Genomic DNA, 21,702 nt, shown 5'->3' on the forward strand with positions numbered 1-21,702 from the left:
TGTAGAAGCTATATGCAAACTTAAATGCAATTATCAATAATCCATGGCGTTATTTTTTAAAATGGAAAAACAATTACATAACATTCAGTATGTAAAATGAAAGTTCAATCGTGATATTAAGAGATTATTTTAAAACTCATAAAAAGAATATGAATAAGTAAAATTTAAAAATTATATTTTACTTGTTTCAAATGTGGTATTTACCAGTATATCAACACTCGTTTATAAAAGTAAAAATATCCTCGACATGCCTCGGATATTTGTGACTTTATCAACTTGTGGTGATACATTTGATATCAAAGACACTCGGGTGAGATTCTCTATACATGTGTATTAAACGAGTAAGTTGAAGTTTAATCATCAGTCAATTACAAAATGAAAATGCACAAAATAAACTCTAGATTTAGACAAGACATTCCTGTCATAAAAAATGTAAGCTCTGGTTTATCTTTAATACCGAAGCTGAAAATGTTACATGTGTATCTAGATAATCTGAAATGATAAAAATATATTTGTAGAAGCTATATGCAAACTTAAATGCAACTATCAATAATCCATGGCGTTATTTTTTAAAATGGAAAAACAATTACATAACATTCAGTATGTAAAATGAAAGTTCAATCGTGATATTAAGAGATTATTTTAAAACTCATAAAATGAATATGAATAAGTAAAATTTAAAAATTATATTTTACTTGTTTCAAATGTGGTATTTACCAGAAAAAAGTGGCAATTACCAGAAAAAAGTGGTAGTTACCAATTTTAAAACAGAAAATTCAAAAAACCATTTTGACCCCTCTGGGCTTTCGTACGAAAATATAGTGTCCTTATTCACAGCAAATTCTCGCCAAGTGATCTGAGTTGCAATGACTTGGTATGCATTAAGGATATAATGTATCATTAGGGTTTAAGGTTGACATTAGTTAATGAAGCAATGATACAACTGGATCCAGTACAATAACTAAGAAAAACTAGACGGCCAGTTTTGATAAGAAACTGACTGGAAAGGAATGAATGACTTACCGAACAGTCTTATGTGTACCGTCTTCTGCGTGTGTTGTGAAGCGCTCGGCTTTTATATGGTTGTAATACCCGTGACGTAAGCTCGTCAGTCAATGTATGAGCTACGTGGCATCACGTGGAATTTTCCTAAAGGGGCGTGTATCTACCAGAAACCGTTCTACTTTCACTTTCGTTTCTGGAACTACGTTATTAGTCATAGAATAGCAAGTGACCCTCACAGCTGCAAAGCGATTTTGACCGAAAGGCAAGGCGCCCCGCATGGGTCGTTAGGTTTGCATATTTAATTTGTGCATGAATTTGTGAATTTGGAATTTGGTGTTTGGGACAAATGCCAGGTTCATTCTCCACTAAATCTGAATACGATGTATGTACATTATTTTTGTGTCTTGGTGTCAGTAAGAAAGTACATGCTGGGTTTGATGTGGAACATTGTTTCTAACACATGCATGATAACCTTATGCTTGATGCTATGAAAGCTAACTTATAGCCGGATGTAACCTTAACCTTATTTGTCAATATAACTCGTGTCACAGGTTACATGTAACACAATACACACGCTCTGTTGGGTTATTTACCTGTTGCTGCAATCATTTACCTGTTGCTGCAAGCATTTACCTGTTGCTGCAAGCATTTACCTGTTGCTGCAAGCATTTACCTGTTGCTGCAGGCATTTACCTGCTGCTGCAAGCATTTACCTGTTGCTGCAAGCATTTACCTGTTGCTGCAAGCATTTACCTGTTGCTGCAATCATTTACCTGCTGCTGCAAGCATTTACCTGTTGCTGCAAGCATTTACCTGTTGCTGCAAGCATTTACCTGTTGCTGCAAGCATTTACCTGTTGCTGCAAGCATTTAGATGTGGCTAAACATTGCATTACACAAGTCTATGAACAACTGAACAGAAAATCAGCTAAGTTAGGATTTGTTCCACTTCAATATCCATGTCTTTAAATACCCAATCAGATCTCTTCCACACCCCATTTAAGAAATATATGGAAGGGGCTTGTGCTGATAAGGGGCTTGTGTTGGTTATAATATTGTCAAAATTGTTGCAAAAACAGTCAATATATGTTCTATAAGTACATTGGGTAACGCATCTGGTTTTATTATAATGGACGGGCTGACTTTACGGTATCGAATTATTATGGTGTATATTTGAACATATCACGTTCGGTGGGCATTAAATTTGGATACATTACCACTGGGACTCATAGATTAATTGTTTTGAAAAAGAAATGAAAAGATTGAGAAGTTTTATTTGGTCGGCTATTCATTCACAGCGTGCAACTTTAGTCGAGAATAAACCACCAAATATATATGCTGGAGTCGGGCGTGTCTGGGCTGAGGCTCGCCAACGTTATTGATAAATTAGTTATATACTGTATTAGCAATGTCGATACAGTTGCCATTGTCGCCATCTGTGACTATATGCATAGTTCCGACCGACGCTACGAAGCCACGCCTACATTGGGTACTGTTGCTATGTCCCCCCAAGCTTTACCCCTCACTGCTGCCCCTGTCAATGATCCAGCTGACTCATACTACAATTATGAAAATTCCCACGATGTGCTCAGTGTCTTGATAGTGCGTGACTTATGAAATGCTCAACTCCCAAAATAACTTCAGCTGTACTTTACTGAGAAAGGGTAATCCAGAATATGCATATGAGCTATGACTTTTTTGGTCCCCTGTGATAATCAGTGACTGAATAGTTCACTGAATACCTGAATAGCTCCCTGAAACACTGAATAGCTCACTGCTGCTTCGCGTAACAGATTTTCACCAACCTAGTATTGATCCAGAGGCGTAAACATACCACATGCTGCAATTAATCATTTCTAAAAGGCATTGTATATTCACATTACATTTCATAGGAAACTGTCTAGACGTGCAATTCAATATGCCTACATAGCTGACAATTTCACATCCGGGTACAACATTTGCGTGATCGTACTGCCACGGGTGAGAGCACAGAAGCCAGGGTGCCTGGACTTCGGAGGATATCCAGTCAAGCTGTACGGAACAGGTTGAGAGAGATTGGACTGAGAGCCAGGAGACCCGACATCGGGACCGTGCTACGTGGTCACCATCGCGCTCAACGTCTCCGTTATTTAAAATTATCCACTTGGTTGTATAGACATTAACTTCTTCTAAACTGATGTAAAATTTCATTGCTGAAAGTCTATTTGTGGACGAGTTATACATGTTTGAAAGTACAACATTTTCGCAACAGTAATGGATGCAGGACGTCACAGGTCAGATAGGTTAAAGGTCACATGCAACGTAAAACACAACTTTGCAGATTCTGATACCTTTCGGTAGGGACTTACCGAAACAAATCGTCAAAAAATGCAAATTCAACTTATAAAGTTGAAAAATAACGCGATGAAAAAACCCGCGCGAAATCGTAGTTCAAACGATTCACTTATTTTCCCCCAGCGTTTGGGGGGGGAATTCAAGTGGTTTCAACAGCTGGGCTGCGCTCAGCACGTGCGCAGTGAAATAGTTTCGCGCAGCTTGGAAGCAGGTTGTCCGGTGAATACTCGGTGAAGGCTTTGGTCAGGCCTACCATACAAACGGTGAACAAATCATCAAAACTGAACTCATATACACCAAAACAGAACAAAAACCACCACAACTGCAACAATATCCTCTAAAACCGAAACAATACATCTGTAATGGAAGACTAATCGTTTGAAATGGAAACAAAACTCGCGTATCAGCTACAAGAGCGCGCGAGAACGGTCGCCGAGCGTACAAAACAGCATTCATAGCATCCCAACACGGCAGTCATAGCATCCCGAAACGGCATACAAATCGTCAAAGATGGCGGCGAGGGGAGACGAATAGGCTTTGGTACATAATTGTTTTTCGTCACTATGAGTCTAATCTTGAAAATTTGATATCGGGATGCAGTGCATAAACCCCCCTATTGTAGTAAGCTTCAAATCTATGTCCATACTTCTCAGTGTCAGGCTTGCAATTCTACACAATGTGGTCCCTCGTTCGACCGAATAGGATTTCTTGTCAGCATGCCGTGGCCCTGTTTCTCTTCAGTTTTGTAAATAAAGTGTTCATAGCGTCACATTCAACATTACTATATTTTATTGATTTAAAAAGTTTACAAAAACTTTGTTCATTCTCTGTGAATTGCATACCTAAGTGATCATTTCTACTTTGACTTCCCAAACTGCCTTTTTTTTTAATTTCTCAAACTTGTATTCACAGATTCCTGAGAGAGACGTGTCAGTCCTCTCGTCATCTGACATATTCTTCTTAGTTTGTATGTTTGTATGCCACCGCTTCACACTGCACGTATGGTCATGTTCTCAGACGAAGATCTTCTAGTTTCATCTTACTTTATGAAGTCATTCAGTGAATATATTTCTTACAGATATCTCTGTGATACCAAAACATTGCATATTACAATGAAAGGATATCGCCTGTATACTGTGCATTCTTAGATAATGAAAAGGCATTTGATCGGGTGTGGCTTGATGGCTTATTTATTAAACTGTATGATATTGGAATAACGGGTAAACTATGGAGAATATTAAGGCTCTCCTATAGCTCCATGAAATCATTTGTATGCTTTGAAGGGTATAAATCGGATACATTCCCCGTCAATCAAGGAGTAGGCCAAGGTAGAGTAATGTCCGCCTGGCTATTCACATTATTTATTAATGACCTCCTATATGAACTTGGGAATTCAGATTCTGGCTTAATTTTGCCATGGGGTAAATGCCCTGGGATTCTTCTTGCTGATGACACTACTCTGATGAGTTCCTCTACCAAAGGCCTGCAAAATCTTCTCGATGTCGCTAAAAACTATGCTCATAAATGGCAGCTAAAATATAATGTAAGCAAGAGTGCGGTTCTACACTTTGAATGCTCAAACAATAACGTTAACATCAGTAATGTATTAATTGGTGATATACATGTTCCACAAAGGAAATCTATTAAATATGCAGGTGTATATCTCAGTACAGATAGATCATCACTTGAACGTACAAAATCTGCATGTGAAAAGCTACGAGTACTCATGAACACTAATCATAATAATGGATTGTATTTTGGAGGTCTTAACCCAATATCTGCAGCACGTATCTGGGAGAGGGTAATCTTATCATGTGGCCTCTATGGATGTAACGTATGGGGTAAACTTCCTCTTAAAGAGTATGAAATACTTGAAGTTGTACAACGACAATTTTGTAAAGTTCAGGGACTACACAAGCGCACTCCCAGTATTGTTGTATTGATTGTATCGGTATCATGCCACTACAGTATTACATAGATAAAACAGCCCTCTACCTATTAGGAAAGTTATGTAATGCAAAGTATAACTGTGTTTTAAAGTAATGTTTCTAGTTCGCCTTGGTCAATTTATGTGTACAGATAGCCCTACATGCAATGTATATAGTAGAAAATCCCCGATATACAACATGCTGCAACTTGTACATAAGTATAACCTAAACACGATATACTAGCTAACTATGTCAATAATGGTCAATTCATCAGTAAGAAATGCTGGTCCAATGCCGTAAATGATGCTACTAAATCTCATCGAGAAAAATCTATTTTATGTTCATCTTAATTCAGGACTTAGTCTGTCAAGATATATCAATATAAGATCCAATAATGAACACTATCTCTGGATGCTAGCTGCAGAGAAGAACGACCAGTTAATTGATATTGCAAGACTTGTATACTATGGATCAGCTGAAATTGTTTCAAGAGAATGTTCATGTAAAACTGTCGCCAATGATATTGTAAAGCACGTGTTTATGTCATGTACGATAAATATGAATGACAGAAATGAACTTTTAACTCCATATGTGATATTCTGGATGTAGAAACTTTGTTAAGATCTGGGATCAAGATGATGATGTTATTCTTGCATTTTTACTTGGTGGATGTCCAATTGCGTGCATAATGGAACTAGAAAGAGATGTATGGGCAAAAGTAATAATTAATGTAAGCCATTTTATAAGGAAATGGCGATACTTGCTAAAACACTTGTATGTATATGAACATTTGTGACTCTATCAATAACCTATCTTAATCATTTGATGTAAAATATATTATCACCACACATTGTAATCTTCATTCAGTTGGAGGAAATAAAGAATATCTATCTATCTATCTATAAAGAGAAGTTCAAAACTCGGGTAACATTGCGTTCTCATCAGAGAAGGAAACATGAACTTTCTTATGCTTTCAACTGTGAATTATGTGTCAGGAAGATTTTAGGGGTAATAATTTATATTATTAAAGTTTAACTCCAGGTCATGGACAGACGGGCGCCTCACCGCCAGTATCGGGAAAACGGCACCCCGCCACGCAAGCTTGCACGTGCGCGGCGTGCGTACGGGCATGCGACTCGTCGTCATACGGGACGAAGAGTCAGTCTCGCGGCTGCAGTCGACGTGTAAATGCATGGTATGCTTGTGTAATGAACATATCAACATCAAGGAACTTGCGATCGTTGGCGTGGCGGCGAGGAGATGGGCGGCGGCATGGAGCGGGAAACATGTGATTATTTATACCGATAACTCGGCAACTATGTACGCTATTAACAAAGGTACCTCACATAACCCAGCAGCAATGAAGATAGTAAGGCATTTATTTTGGCTAGCTGCATCCTACGGCTTTCACTTAACCTCTAGACACATTCCGGGTGTGAGGAACACAATCAGTGACAAAATCTCTCGGCTCCACAGAAAAGACAATATGCCATGGTTACAAAATGCTGGTTATGACATGAATTTGTTAAACCATATGACTCTCAGTTCTATGACGTTTTGCAGGCCCAGTGGTAGCAGATCTGTGTCGGTTAGACGCCGAGCTGACATCATACAAGCAGGCGGCCTATGCATACACGACTAAGAAAACCTACTCTGCGATGATACGATGTTATCTCAGGTTCTGCGTATATTTCAGTCTTACACCACTTCCAGCTTCTACTTTGACTATAGGCCGGTACATAGCCTTCCTAGCGCTCTCTCAACGCTAACAGTATACCCGGATACCTCAACGTCATCAGACTACTACATCTCAACTCTGGCTTTGACAACCCCTCACTGCATGGACGTTAAGTCTAGTTAGAAGGGGTGTCATGCGTATTAAAGGCAAGCCACCGGCACAGAAATTACCTATCACGCCAACCATTCTGCGACAAATCAGATCTAAACTCGATTTATCTATCCCATTTAACATCGCATTTTGGAGTGCATGTTTGGTGGCTTTCTTCACCTTCATGAGAAAGTCTACACTGTTACCTGGTAAACAAAGTAAGTCTCCTGATCGCCAATTGTGTGTTCGTGATGTTATTGTTAATGATGCTACTGCCTATGTGACCATTCGACATTCTAAGACTATTCAGTTCGGACAGAGGGTGTTACGACTGCCACTGGCCAGTCTGAAGGGTTCCCCTTTGTGCCCCGTTACAGCGCTCAGGTCACTGCGTGAGATCCAAGGCAAGATACCGCCTACAAATCATCTGTTTTCTTTCATGTGTGATGGTAAGATCTGTGGTCTAACGTATACCGCCTTTATTACAGCACTAAAGAAAGTGCTGGGGGCCTGTGGGTACCCGGCAGATAGCTACAGTGGCCATTCGTTCAGGCGAGGGGGGTGTACCTTCGCTTACAAGATAGGCGTGTCACCCATGCTCATTAAACTCCATGGAGACTGGAAATCAAACGCTTACGAAAGATACGTTTCTGTAGATGGAGTAACCCATGATAAACTTTCAAAAGCAATGATAATAGCAGCATCATGTGCAGAATAGGTGTTGGGGGTTTGGAGGATTTTATGTATTTATATGAAAAGTTTGTTATTTTATGTGTCAATGTGAATAAAAATTGGCATCGTATCCCCAACACCTATTATGTTATATCATGGAAAGAGTTAAGGGGTAATAATTTATATTATTAAAGTTTAACTCCAGGTCATGGACAGACGGGCGCCTCACCGCCAGTATCGGGAAAACGGCACCCCGCCACGCAAGCTTGCACGTGCGCGGCGTGCGTACGGGCATGCGACTCGTCGTCATACGGGACGAAGAGTCAGTCTCGCGGCTGCAGTCGACGTGTAAAGACACCCGCCCACCTCCCTGGGCAACCTGTTTTACTGATAGATTTTTACTAGTGTTAAGAGAGGAGGATTTTATGTATTTATATGAAAAGTTTGTTATTTTATGTGTCAATGTGAATAAAAATTGGCATCGTATCCCCAACACCTATTATGTTATATCATGGAAAGAGTTAATCATTCTGCAATTTGATCTTTTCCATGTACTTCAAAGTATTCCATGCAATCCCAAACATTTTACATCATTTATCAAAAAATAAAGCTTAACTTGAGGTACAAACATGCGTCCGTCTTTGTTATTGTAAGTCTCAAGAAGTCGCCTCCTGTGGACTTGAAACAGAAGTCCCTGCCCTAATCAGTGGATTGAGTTTGCACTCGTACACTTTAAAAATGATCACTTATATATGTAATTCACGAAAAATGAACATAGGTTTTGTAAACTTTTTAAATCAATAAAATATAGTAATGTTGAATGTGATGCTATGAATACTTTATTTACAAAACTGAAAAGAAACAGGACCACGGCATGCTGACAAGAAATCCTATTCGGTCGAACGAGGGACCACATTGTGTAGAATTGCAAGCCTGACACTGAGAAGTATGGACATAGGTTTGAAGCTTACTACAATAGGGGGTTTATACACTACATCCCGATATCAAATTTTCAAGATTAGACTCATAGTGACGAAAAACAATTATGTACCAAAGCCTATTCGTCTCCCCTCGCCGCCATCTTTGACGATTTGTATGCCGTTTTGGGATGCTATGAATGCTGTTTTGTACGCTCGGCGACCGTTCTCGCGCGCTCTTGTAGCTGATACGCGAGTTTTGTTTCCATTTCAAACGATTAGTCTTCCATTACAGATGTATTGTTTCGGTTTTAGAGGATATTGTTGCAGTTTTGGTGGTTTTTGTTCTGTTTTGGTGTATATGAGTTCAGTTTTGATTTGTTCACCGTTTGTATGGTAGGCCTGTTGGTGTGAGCTATTTTTCTAATGTTTTGTTGATATCTGTCAGGCGCGAGCGTTTTATATGTTATGACAGTAAATTAAGTGTTTATATAATTTCATTTGTCTTTTTTCACCACACGTTCTTCTTACCGAGTCACTTTCTCAGTTTGATACTTAAAAGCGATGTCATTATTTAGCGTTGACAGAATTTCTAACTGTGATATAGATATGTCGTTGTCACAGACAAAACTCAATGTCTTGTTTTATTGACACCTGTGTGTCTGCCTGCCTGTCTTCTAATGGCAATATTCAATACACAGCTGCTATCACTGACCACATGCAATTTGAACTTAACACCAATCAGGCTATACACCATAAACAAAATGCATTGATTTATGGCCCGAGTTCGGTCTCTGTCACATTATGTAATTACACAGACAGGCAGGTGTGATACTTGAACACATGACATGTTATGATGTCTGTTGATTGTAAAATGTTATACACAAAATGAGCATGTATTTACAAAACCCAACATCTCTAAATATACACACACAATGAGCCGTGAGTACATCTGCAAATGAACCAGCCGTTACACTTGAGTGCACACCCACCCGCTCTGACTGGGTTCGGTATCCCGGCTGCTTCGTTTCTTGGGAAGTAAACCCAAGTACACAATATTGCACTTTTGATTTGCGATTGTACTCTTATAATTTTGTTTATATGTTTTTTCATAACCAGCAATGTATATTATATGTCATGAATAAGTGATAACTGTGTTTTAATTATGTTTGATTTTTTTGGTTGCATGTGACCTTTAATGAACCCGTGTTTGTTCTAGTGCGATCATGCCATCTGTAATGAAACCCTTCATGAAACAATAAACAAAGCCTAGTCCATGAAGGCCTTATAATACAGTAGGGCTGAAATCCTGTTTCAAATGTTTCACCAGCTTTTCTATTCAAAGCTGAATGGAGGGTGTGTGTTGAAAGTACATACTACCACAATGGAGACTGGTTGTGCCAACACGGGTTGGGAGTGGGAATGTATCATTCTAATAGATGTAGCAAAAATATGTAACATTTTAAGCTGAATGAAAGTGAGCAGAAAATGATTAAATTCGTATGATGAGCTGTTAAACAAATGGATAACTTTAAGACATCTAAGTTTCGGAGCATTTTAAACAGAAACTATTTTAGTATATTTAATATAGAAAATAATGTGTCATCTAGAAAGTGTATGGAAGTCATGATCATTATTGGGAAAGAGACGTAAACTGTTTTATCATGGAACTTTTGACGCGAGGAAAGTGATTTATGTTTAAAATGTTCATCCTTAATCCGAAGAGAGAAATTATTTTATCATCGAAATTGTAAATGCCAGGAAAATGTTCATACGTAGATACAGCTTCCTATTGAAAATTGGATACAGGGTGTTACTTGAAAGTTGACTAAAGGCTGCTGTATAAGGTTAGGCATGACTTATCACAGTTTACAGTTAATATGTCCTGGAGTGGAGTGTACAGGAAGGAGACAAATACAGCAGTTACACTAATAACAACAAGCGGAGATTTTGGTCAGGTTAGACATGCAATTACTTACACAGTCTTATTTAAACAGTTCAGTAATACCTTTGAATTGAGCATACAGGTACGAATCAATAGTTGTCTCCGTACATTCCAAGTCAAAATATTGATCAATAAATGAATCGAATCCCAGAATAGTTGTCTCAACGTTGAGAATGATTCATTCCAACGTTGAAAATAGATTGATCACACAACAACGTCTTGACGTTTCCTGATATCCGACGTGGAATCAACGTTGAAGTTTGACCGTCAACGTTGAATTGTATATGAACGGATTACGCTTTCCTGTAAATAGACTCGCACTTCATCTTTAAAACGCTACACTAAAGTAGCACCAAACTCCTGCATCCAGCTAAAATACCCAAAAGCTACCTGCAATAAACAGTGTTCAAACAGAAAATTGCAGTAAAATATTTACCTGATAAAATACTTGGTTAAAATTCCACATTCAATATAATGTTCATATAAGTTTTATGTCAGTTGGACGTATAATACCAGCAAGAAAGAAAAGTATTCCAAATTAAGAAAAACTATTTACTGTTGTATTGTTATCTTGAAAAGGTGGAAATTGTCCTGAGAAGACATTTTGTCTGGAGTTTCAGCTATTAGACAGACCCCTGAATAAACACGATGCAATTACTTTTCACCATGAAGGGATCCAAGATGACCAGGAACTATACCTTAAAACAGCACATAAAACAAGTCACTTTTCATGAAAATCTTTATGAACACACACGCACAGAGAAACGTGGTTTAATGCATAATGTAAAACATCACACATGACATAGTCTGTGCAGGTGATCTCACAGTGCTAATAACACAATATCATCTGCATATAGCATCAAAGTGACATTTACGCCACCAATTTCAATACCACAGTTCAGATTTTTCAACACAATTACAACTCCAAAAACACAATTATCAGCTCCCCTTCTTTCTGCCACTCCCAGCCTGGCGGTCAGGTGGATACTTCAGAAACGTCCCCTAACTCTTTCTTGAAATTTGCTTCGATGCATTCCATCTCATTCCCATGAGATAGGACACATTCTGAAATTTTGATATTTAAATACATGATAAGTTATATGGAAGATATATTGTCTTTAAAATAATTCAAGTATTTGTTTAATCAATCACTTGAAAGGTTCATTTCACTGCTGTAACTTGGCATGTGAACATATGAACAGCATCAATACAAAATATGACGAAAAGTGTAAACAATTTATATTTTCAACCGAAGGAATGGAAGTTTTCTTAAACATTTTCAAAGAAAATCCTCAATTGCAAGTTGATTATTCAATTAGACTATGAATTAGGATGAATTAAATGATGCTTTACTGTCATATATTATTTGCTATGGTCATGATGAATATGCTGCACTTGGTAATTAACTTACCAGAGATGATTGAATACAACCTTGTATTCTTAAAAGAAAACTAGCCGTTTTGCCCATCAACATTCACTCCTGACATCAAATTGTTTGACATTGTCCTGCAAAACAATGGAAGATTGTTGTTATTCTGTCAGATTTAGTTTTCTTTAGAGATTCTCGGAAATGATTATTTCAAATTAATAGGAGTTGTACTGATGTAGCAATTTTGAAGGTGAAGGTCGGGGGTAGAATAGCCCTTCAGCAACCCATGCTTGCTATAAAAGGCGACTATGCTTGTCGTAAAAAGGCGACTAACGGGATCGGGTGGTCAGGCTCGCTGACTTGGTTGACACATGTCATCGGTTCCCAATTGCGCAGATCGATGCTCATGCTGTTGATCACTGGATTGTCTGGTCCAGACTCGATTATTTACAGACCGCCGCCATATAGCTGGAATATTGCTGAGTGCGGTGTAAAACTCAACTCACTCACTCACTCACTCACAAAAGCCATTTTACATTAAATGATAAGAAAACAAAATGGGTGGTGGTTCACAGGTCAAAGAACAAGTCTATTGTGGGAGGTCTCCCAACACCATTTGTTCCCAAACACAAGGAAGTATGGATCATGGAGTTGTGAAAACAATAATGAGCTCTCATAAGTATACAATATATTCTCTATTATCTACTCTCTCTCTCTCTCTCTTTGTCATTTGTACACTCATAAAACTCAGATAAATAACTTCTTTATAATTCATAAATGTTTACACTTAATATCTTATAGGAACGCTTAGAAAATCTCTCATATAATGAATTATGTGGGCGTATTATCTGCGACGTCATAACTATGCTTCTCTGAATCATGAACAATAGAATAATGAGATTAAACTCTACACTGCCAGAAATAATCTATCATACCCTGAATAATAAGACATTGAATAACATCTCTTACAACTCCAATCTACACTCAAAAAGACTTAAATGTACTCGTAAAAAACATCGCTGGCACACGCAAATTCTTGGAAACAGTTCATCTCTGACTCTCAATTCCAAGAAATGGAAGTCCTACTCTATTTGACCAAAGGGGTGACAGGTGGCCAAAACATATGGAAATGTAGGTCATTCACTGAAAATAACTCTGATTTAAAACACTACAAATATACACCTTCTCTCTAATATACTCGATAGATGATCTTAACAAGGGAACATGTACATAAAATGCTGATATCTAACAACACCTGTACTTTAAATACTCGACTCTTCCAAATCTCAGTATGTTTCACTGCACACATATTAGATTGCAAATAATGAAAAACCTACCCTTTGACAATAATAAAAAACATCATATTCAAATTCTACAGCTGACCAAATACCTGAAGAGTGTGTCTTCCAGCAATAAACATCTATATATATCTATAAATGTATGACTTCTGTCCTCTCGCATCCTATCTCTCATCCAGCTGTTTACGGCGAAAAACAATATGGCGCCAAGCAAGGGAGTGCTCATTAAACTAAACATCTCCGGGAGAAATCATTGTCAAGTTTTTCTCTTAAATGATCAACCTTAATATATAAATGAAAATAAAGTCCAACTATTATCACCAAAAATGACAAAACATTATCACAAATATTCAAAACAGGTGGTAATGAAAGAGCATTATCATCTTTCTATTAAACTTTGTGGTGGATATACTGGAAACAAGTGAAATGTTAAAAACGTGTTACCTTAGCATTGCTCCTTTTATGTGATCCATAAAATTGCTGCCACCCAGTCTTCGAAGATGAGATTTCTGCAAATTCCATTAAAATGATACCTTATTTCATAATTAAATGTTCCTTACTTTAAAATTACTTCTTTTTTGTATGTAAGATTTTAACCTTTAAGAGACATGAATTATCATATCCCTTCCAAACAAGTGTAAGAATGAAAGTCTGTGGGTGCAGTTTTGTTAATTGTCCCATCAAAGAATCATTAGTGAAGTTACACTTTTTGTAAATAAATAAAAGTTCAAATAAATTATATACAATTTCATCCTTAACAAAGACTTTCACAAGACATTTTGATGTGAAAATTTCGTTGCATTTCCTTACGCCATTCTCCACCACCCCCTTCCCCCCAAATAATATACATATGTTGACAGGGTTCAGGGCGTGCTCAATGCATAATTTACTGATAGATCTATTCAAACGAACAAATGTTCATAATAATGGGATGCAATATAAAATGTTGATTAATCCTATCCGATTTTGTATAGCTGCCCTTAGGGACCGTTCATAATGTATGGCTTTGGGGTGATGTTGATTTTTATGGAGAAGCATGTACAATGTGAATTCCCCCAATGTGAGACGGCCCACCCTGCATGTCATGTACATTATCTATGACGCCCTCTCCCCTTCCAATAATTTCTAAGCATCATATTAAACATAGTGCGTGTGTACAAAAATGCTGACCCCTTAGCTCCCCTGAAAAAAATGGGTGACACCTCACCCCTTACAATCATCACCCCAACCCGCAGCCATATATTTAATTATGAACGGTTCCTTATATTGATGTACTTCATTGATTATTTGAAAATGTTTATTTGCAAAATTCAAACCAAGTGATGGGTACGAAAGGAAATCTTATTCGATTATATAATAAAATGCCAAATATATGCATGTAAATATATTGAAAAATAACAAAACAAGTTCATGGAAAACACGGGCTTCAACTAAATTTTGAGAAACATGTACTGTGACATACCGGTAACCTTGTGAGTTAAAACATGAGCCCTAATTCGGAGTTTCTTGCTACTTTGACCTGCTAGATTCCTACGTTTTCAGAATACATGAAGGACATACTTACCAAATAAACACCAGCATGCCGTGAAGATGGCGAAAATAGAACGATATTGCGTTGAACTTCGCCAAAGTGAACTGACAACGATCAGCTGCCTTTGCGCGCGCGATAATTGTGCGCATGTCCGGATATGGCCAAACGAGGCGATCGAAAGGTCAACATCTGGCATGTGTTTGAAAGCAAATTGTCGGGAATTATACAATTTTCACAGTTTTGTTGGAAAATATCAAATGTACTGCAATTTGGATAACTGATGACTTTATACCTAAAATTGCGATTTACGTAATATTTCCGTCCGTTGATCGATGCACAATCCAACAATATATAAGATTATATCTGTCACTAGCTCGATCTTGATCTTTTATGAAAATAATGTTCCGAAATGATAGTTGCTAAGTTGGATACCTATTACCAATATGAATTATGTATCAAATTTGCCAAGGAAACAATTAGTTGACATTTTGTTGGTTCCTTACGTTGAAACAACGTTGACAACTAAACGAATCTCGACTAACTTTCTTTGGTCGCATGATAAACGTTGAATCAACGTTTATGAAAGGTTGATCAACCAAACAACCAAAATTCAACGTTGATTCAACGTTGTGTGCCCGCTGGGAACTTAGTACAATAACCAATCCAGAATTTTGAGACCAATTCATTTAACTGGATGCATAAATATTATTCAGTATTATTTGATACATCTAAGCACTTGTATATTGCAACACTGCGCTCCTTCTAATCCTTGCAAACACGTTGTGCAGCGTGCTCTGTGGAACAGCGAGCACTGACAAACGGCAACCTGGAAATCGTGGAAATCTCAAAACGAGGCTCTGCCGCTAGACAAGTTTGGCGGTCTGGTACGGAATTGATATGATATCAATCACATTGTGCGTTACAGAACTACACTGAATGAGCGCAAAAAACACATAATAGGTGTAACCAATGAGCCAGATGCATTGTGAATCATTTTTCGACCTCATCAAACAGGGGCAGTCTGTGACGTCTTAGTTAAGGCCATGCTGCCTACACCTCGCAATAAAATATAGAAATACGATGTTTAAAATTAAAATTAATTTGTAAACACCATTTTCTGATGAAACAAGGAATTGGAATTCAGTGTAACCATGGTTGTTTGTGATGTCTAATTTCACTTTCACACGAGAAAATTCGGATCGGCTCAAAACTAGATCATAATCTGAATAGGTTAATGAGACTCATGTTTCGGTTTGAAGTCTATTCAGTCAGGGACAATAGAAGACGTAGATTATCCCAGATTCAATCTATTCGTGACGAACGTATTTGCTTAACCAGTGAAGCGATACATTCACCGTATATATTACATTATAGGTAAGAGCGGATGCATTTTTATTTTGAAGGTAGTTAAATCAAAGAGGTCATGGGTTTTTGCCATGTTGAACCTTTGTTTATTTGTTGTGTATGTGTTATCTGTCATAAATGTAACCAGTATTAAATATATTTAAATGAATAGTGGTGAAGTATGAATGAATGTTCATGTAGGTTTTTATCCCTGGACAAGTAATGAATGTATCACGTTTTGGAATAAAACACAGGTCTACAAAACCTTCTTCGACTATATATAGACTGTGATAAAATGAAAACAGTTTGAGGTCAGTCTCTATATTCACATGCTGCTGATAGGCGTGGTAGATAGTTTATACTTCAACAGTTCTGCAGTTGTATAAGTCCATTGTAAACACAATTCACGGTATAAGTGTTGTGTTTGAATTTTTAGTTTGCCTTTCCTCAGCTTCCATGTCAGTAAATGTACAGCCCTTTCTGGGAGGGTAAGTAGTTAACATCATCATTGACACTACCGTGCTCGCTCTCGTATCTGGCACATTTTCTCTTTGGTTTCAGGGCATTTTCCGGATAACAAGTTTTGATATGTCGTTGTAAGTCGGGCATGTTATCTATGAGCACGCTGCAGTCTGCACACGCCATGGCCATAGTAATGGATCCCTCAAATCTCGTGTCTGAATCTATGTCTCCTTGTCGAGTGAGTTAAGGATCGGGAGACGACCTCTGTTCTGTTGTTGTTATCTCGGAAGTCAATGAAATATCAAAAGAGTCATTCAAGGTGAACTGGTCTACCAGCAGGTTGGGTTCAGACTGAGCTGTTGCTCTCCCGTGGTCTTCTTTTATGAAGTTGACATGCAGTTGATCCTTGTCTTTCGTGCTAGATTTCAGATCAATTGTGAGCTGTCCAATGTTTTTTTCGGCATTTTTCGGGTTTTTCATACATGGCCATCATGTGATCAATACTTTCGGGGAAAATTGTCCAGACAAAGACTTTGATTTGTCATTACAGTCTGACGTCATGCAAAACGTGTACTACAGAACAAAATTCTTCCGCAACCTCTTTATGTAACCGGTTTCGGTTTGAAACCGTAACAATAACAAAAATACGCTATTTTGTCAATTTAATGCATGTAAGACGTGGGTAATAAATAAAATACCACACTCGGTCTCACAACATACGAATTATACGAAACTCGTAACCTTCCTATGGTTTCTGACCTCGCTTTCGCTCGGTCAGATACTACAGGAAGGACACTCCTTTCGTATAATTCGTATGTAATGAGACCACGTGTAGTATTCCCTATAGAGCTGTCAAGGTTAGCGTCTGTGCGGCAATTTTTACTTTGACAAGCAAGGTAGGGTTCCAGGGTTACGTCACAGCTAAATTCTCATTTTCACTTTATAAGACATTTTTTTGTATAACTTTTAATTGACAATGCTATTATTAACACTTGGTCTGCTGTCTAAGTATCCAGTTGTGGATAAGTGATTTTAGGGGGGTTATTATCAACTTTGTTGACATCCGGATTTCGCCTGACAGTTCCGAGAATCCGACAGTCGATCCGGATTCATTCCGACGGATTTAAATGTACCGAGTACAAATACAGTTATTAATCACAGTCACAGATAGCAATCACAAGTCGCAGGTGATTTATTGTCAGTACGAAATATTACAGTTCACAGTTTATTCATTGCTTTGACAGTCGCTGATTGCATTCGCGATCCGGGGAGTCCAATGTCATTCCAACCTGCTATGTTTACATTATCAAGTTACAGTCTCTGCTAAGGGTTTCTTCCACGGGGTCTTTTGAAGCCGAGATATACGTACTTCACTGCGGGAACAGGTCACAATGGCCACACTGACCCTAGTCAAAATGGCCACACAAAAAAGTCAAAATGGCCACAACCCCTAGTCAAAATGGCCATACCAAAAAGTCAAAATAGCCAAAGAAAAAGTCAAAATGGCCATACATTATTTTTTTTTCATATTAATGAGTATTGTTCTTGAAATGCTTCCTTAATTGATACTTTGAGATTGTTACTTATTTAATATTTTGAGAATTTTTTTTGTCCTGTACTTTGAGATGTTTTCTTATGTAATACTTTGAGCTGTATAAATACTCTCGCAATGTTTACTCAATTAATACTTTCATGTGTTATTTCAAAACCCTTTGATCATTGGGCAGTGTTTTTGATAACATGACAACAAGTGACCAGGACACCTTTACTAAGGGCTCTTCCCCACACTCCCATCCGGGGTAGTCCTGTAAGTTCGACCTTTGGGTCGAGGTAAAAATCCTTTGATATTTGATGTTGTGAAAACGGTTATGTACTAGCGGGTTGACATGTGAACCAGCGGGTTAGTGAGTAATTTAGTTCACTCAATTCATTTGTGAGTTGTTCAATTTCTTACATAAACTTGCATGCTATAATAATGTTTGACCTGACAGTTTTCATCATCATGTCCACAAATGCAGTTATGGCAAATGCACAATAAATTTCTTCCTACTTCTCGTGATGGAAGATACATACATGTAAATGGTTATATGTTTATTGTAAACAAGAAGAAAAGGGTAGAATGGACCTAACCTCCCATCCCTTTGAGTCAGGAGTCACAACTTCAGGAGTCACAAGTGAAGATGAAGGTAAGATGCATGGGTATTAAAAAAATGATCACTTATCCTTTAACTGGCTCGTTAATTACTAATCAACATGTGATTACATACATTGGGTAACCTTACTTAAAGATCACATGCAACCAAAATACAAAAACATAATTAAAACACAATTATCACTTATTCATGACATGTAATATACATAGCTGATTATGAAAAAACAAATAAACAAAATTATAAGAGTACAATCGCAAATCAAAAGTGCAATATTTGGTACTTGGGTTTTATTATATTAACAAATATAAATATAACAAATACAAAAGTGCATGTACATGAAGAAAAAACCTACATTTATCTGTCTTGTTATTTGTTGATGTGTAATAAACATCAAGTTTTGTCTGATATAACTTCTTTTGTCATTTTTACACCTTGTTATCACATAAAGCAACATGGGGAAAGTTATCAGTATTAAAACATATATAAAATAAATGAGTGGCCATTTTGACTTTTTCTATGGCCATTTGTACTTTTTGGTGTGGCCATTTTGACTAGGGGTTTGTGGCCATTTTGACTTTTTGTGGCCAGTTTGATTTGGATTTTTTATGGCCATTTTGACGTGTGGCCATTTTGACTAGGACCCCTTCACTGAAAGTCATAATTAGGATTTGTTTCCTTTCTTACTTGTATCACATTTTGACAGCTGTCGGAGGCGTGGCCTCCTTGGTATTCATTCCGGGTCACGTGACTTCCGGAATGTATTGTTTACATTATCTGGATCCAGTTCCGGTTGCTGCAAGTTCGTACACTTTAAAGTTTCGAAGTTTATTGTACTGTTAATTCGTTTTAACTGCCCAGGGATCTCTATCGCGAGTGGGATACAGTACTACAAGATTACTGTAAGACTACGACAGCCACAAGGACACAGGAAAACGAGCAAAGTATCCAGTCAAGATGACAGTCAGTATCGTGTCGAGACCTTGTATTTTCAGTTTGGTGCTTCATAAATAAACTCGTTATTGAAACTTTATCTACTTGTTGTGTGATCCTTCTGCATTTCACCACTTTCGACATTCACTTAGGAGATAAACATCATATGTTGGCAAATTTCCGGGTGTTATTGAGTATTTGAAGCACGGGAATTGAGGTTGCAAATGAAATATTTCCGTGCTTCAAATACTCAATAACACCTGGAATTTGGCCAACGCATGATGTTTATCGACATTGTAAACACAAAAGTAAACCAAAAGGTCCACACACGTTTTTGTGTCTGCACTCATTGACATCGAGTACGGGTACGGCAGTGAAATGTCATCAGCCGGCCGTTTCGGCTGTCTCCCATGGTAGCATCTGGAATAAGCTGGTTCCCGGCTCCCTTTGCGCGCGCTAACGTTCGACAAAGCTAGGAGCCGGTATAGGCTGCCATTTAAAACGCTCTGGGTGCCGTTCCACTAACCGATCTTAACTAAGATCAATCACATACAATAATGAAAGTCGCCATTTTGGTTTCTCTACGATTGATTTTAGCGATCCTAAGCTGGTCATGAGCAGCTTAGACTTTGGATCTTAACTTTACGATTGACTTAGGTAAGATTGGTTAGTGGAACGGTATGCCGATCTTAACGTCACGCTATTAAGATTGGGATTTAAGGGGTTTACGATTGGCGTAGGGCTAAGATCGGTTAGTGGAACGGCACCCTGCTCGTTTATTTGACGTTTGGTCAAGCTGGACTCCGTCGTACTGAATAATATAAAGTCTGAAAAGTGTACGTTGTGCGAGAATTGCGCTTGCGTGGTCCTGGATGTGCGTACGACTCTTAAAGTATGTTCAAACCAACTAATTATCAAATGTTCATAATCTTAAAGCTAAAGATCTGAATTGTTATGATTTGTTTACATTTTAAACAAGTACAGTTTGCACCGCCTTCGTTTTCACACCTTATCTATATTGCTCAATTTCATATGTTGTATACAGGCTGGAATAGACGAAAAATGACGTCATCATCGAACACCTGGCTGACCTCATTTCACAGGGGTGTCAATGACCGTGGGATCCGGCGTGACATCACAGCATCACACCATGACATCACGCCATTATTTTGGACCAATCAGCAACTATTAAATTCACTCCGGTGTGACTCACGCTGACTGAGGGGTCAATGGCCGCGCACCCCGTGGGAAACACATCATAGCATCACACCATGACATCACGCCATTAATTTGCACCAATCAGCGCATAGCACCTACGGAACTCACTTGACCACTGACCACAAACTAGTTTCATCCGGTTTCAATCTTACCTATTAAAAAAACCCTCTGACAGTGAGTTGAAGTTATCATTTTGTCCTCTTACAAAATGTTTATATTTTCCATACTCAATAACCTTTTCTGTGGCCTGTGGAGAAAATCTGTTATCTCAGAGCGCGCGCCGTTGAGGCATGGGGAATTAAACTGGCTGCCTTCACACACTTCCCTCGTCTCACTCAGCCAAGGTGCAATATGATACCTCCTCAAGTTGTATTCAAAACCATTGGTCTAACATTAGCCTGTCTCACGGTCCCTGAACCATATTATTTTGCCTACAGCCTAGCCCTCCCTGCAGTGCTAAGGCTCTAAATGAAGTCTAGATTTCCCCCAGGTCTTCCGGGACTCCTTTTCAATTTAAATAGGTTTGTTTGTTACTATCAAGATAATACATTCAGAGACTAAACATTAGTCTAGTCTAACATGTGCACACATATGTGTAAAAGAAATTATACGGGTTCAGTTCACGGGTTTTATAACACATTTGTTCAATGCAATCAGCGTTCAATGCCACATGAAAATGGTTTGAGTTTGTCTTGACCATCACCAAAACAACCCAACTCAATAGAATTTCAAATGTATTTCAAACCTACCGCTATTCACATTCCATATT

General features: G+C 38.1%; 1 protein-coding gene and 1 long non-coding RNA gene across 2 annotated transcripts in view; one reads left to right on the forward strand and one right to left on the reverse strand.

The window, feature by feature from the left end:
- LOC124290257 (interferon alpha-inducible protein 27-like protein 2A) overlaps positions 1-21,702 on the reverse strand; it is a 117,336-nt gene that overhangs the window by 24,801 nt on the left and 70,833 nt on the right. The gene's annotated exons all lie outside the window — the stretch shown is intronic.
- On the forward strand, positions 419-19,760 carry LOC124290261. The gene is made up of 4 exons (XR_006901871.1): positions 419-477; positions 1,009-1,208; positions 7,549-7,555; positions 19,751-19,760. It is a non-coding gene; the product is annotated as an uncharacterized LOC124290261 (long non-coding RNA).

The sequence above is a fragment of the Haliotis rubra genome, unplaced genomic scaffold (genome assembly GCF_003918875.1).
Source record: "Haliotis rubra isolate DU_JTF1 unplaced genomic scaffold, ASM391887v1 Scf46, whole genome shotgun sequence".
In the NCBI taxonomy this organism is placed as follows: domain Eukaryota; kingdom Metazoa; phylum Mollusca; class Gastropoda; order Lepetellida; family Haliotidae; genus Haliotis; species Haliotis rubra.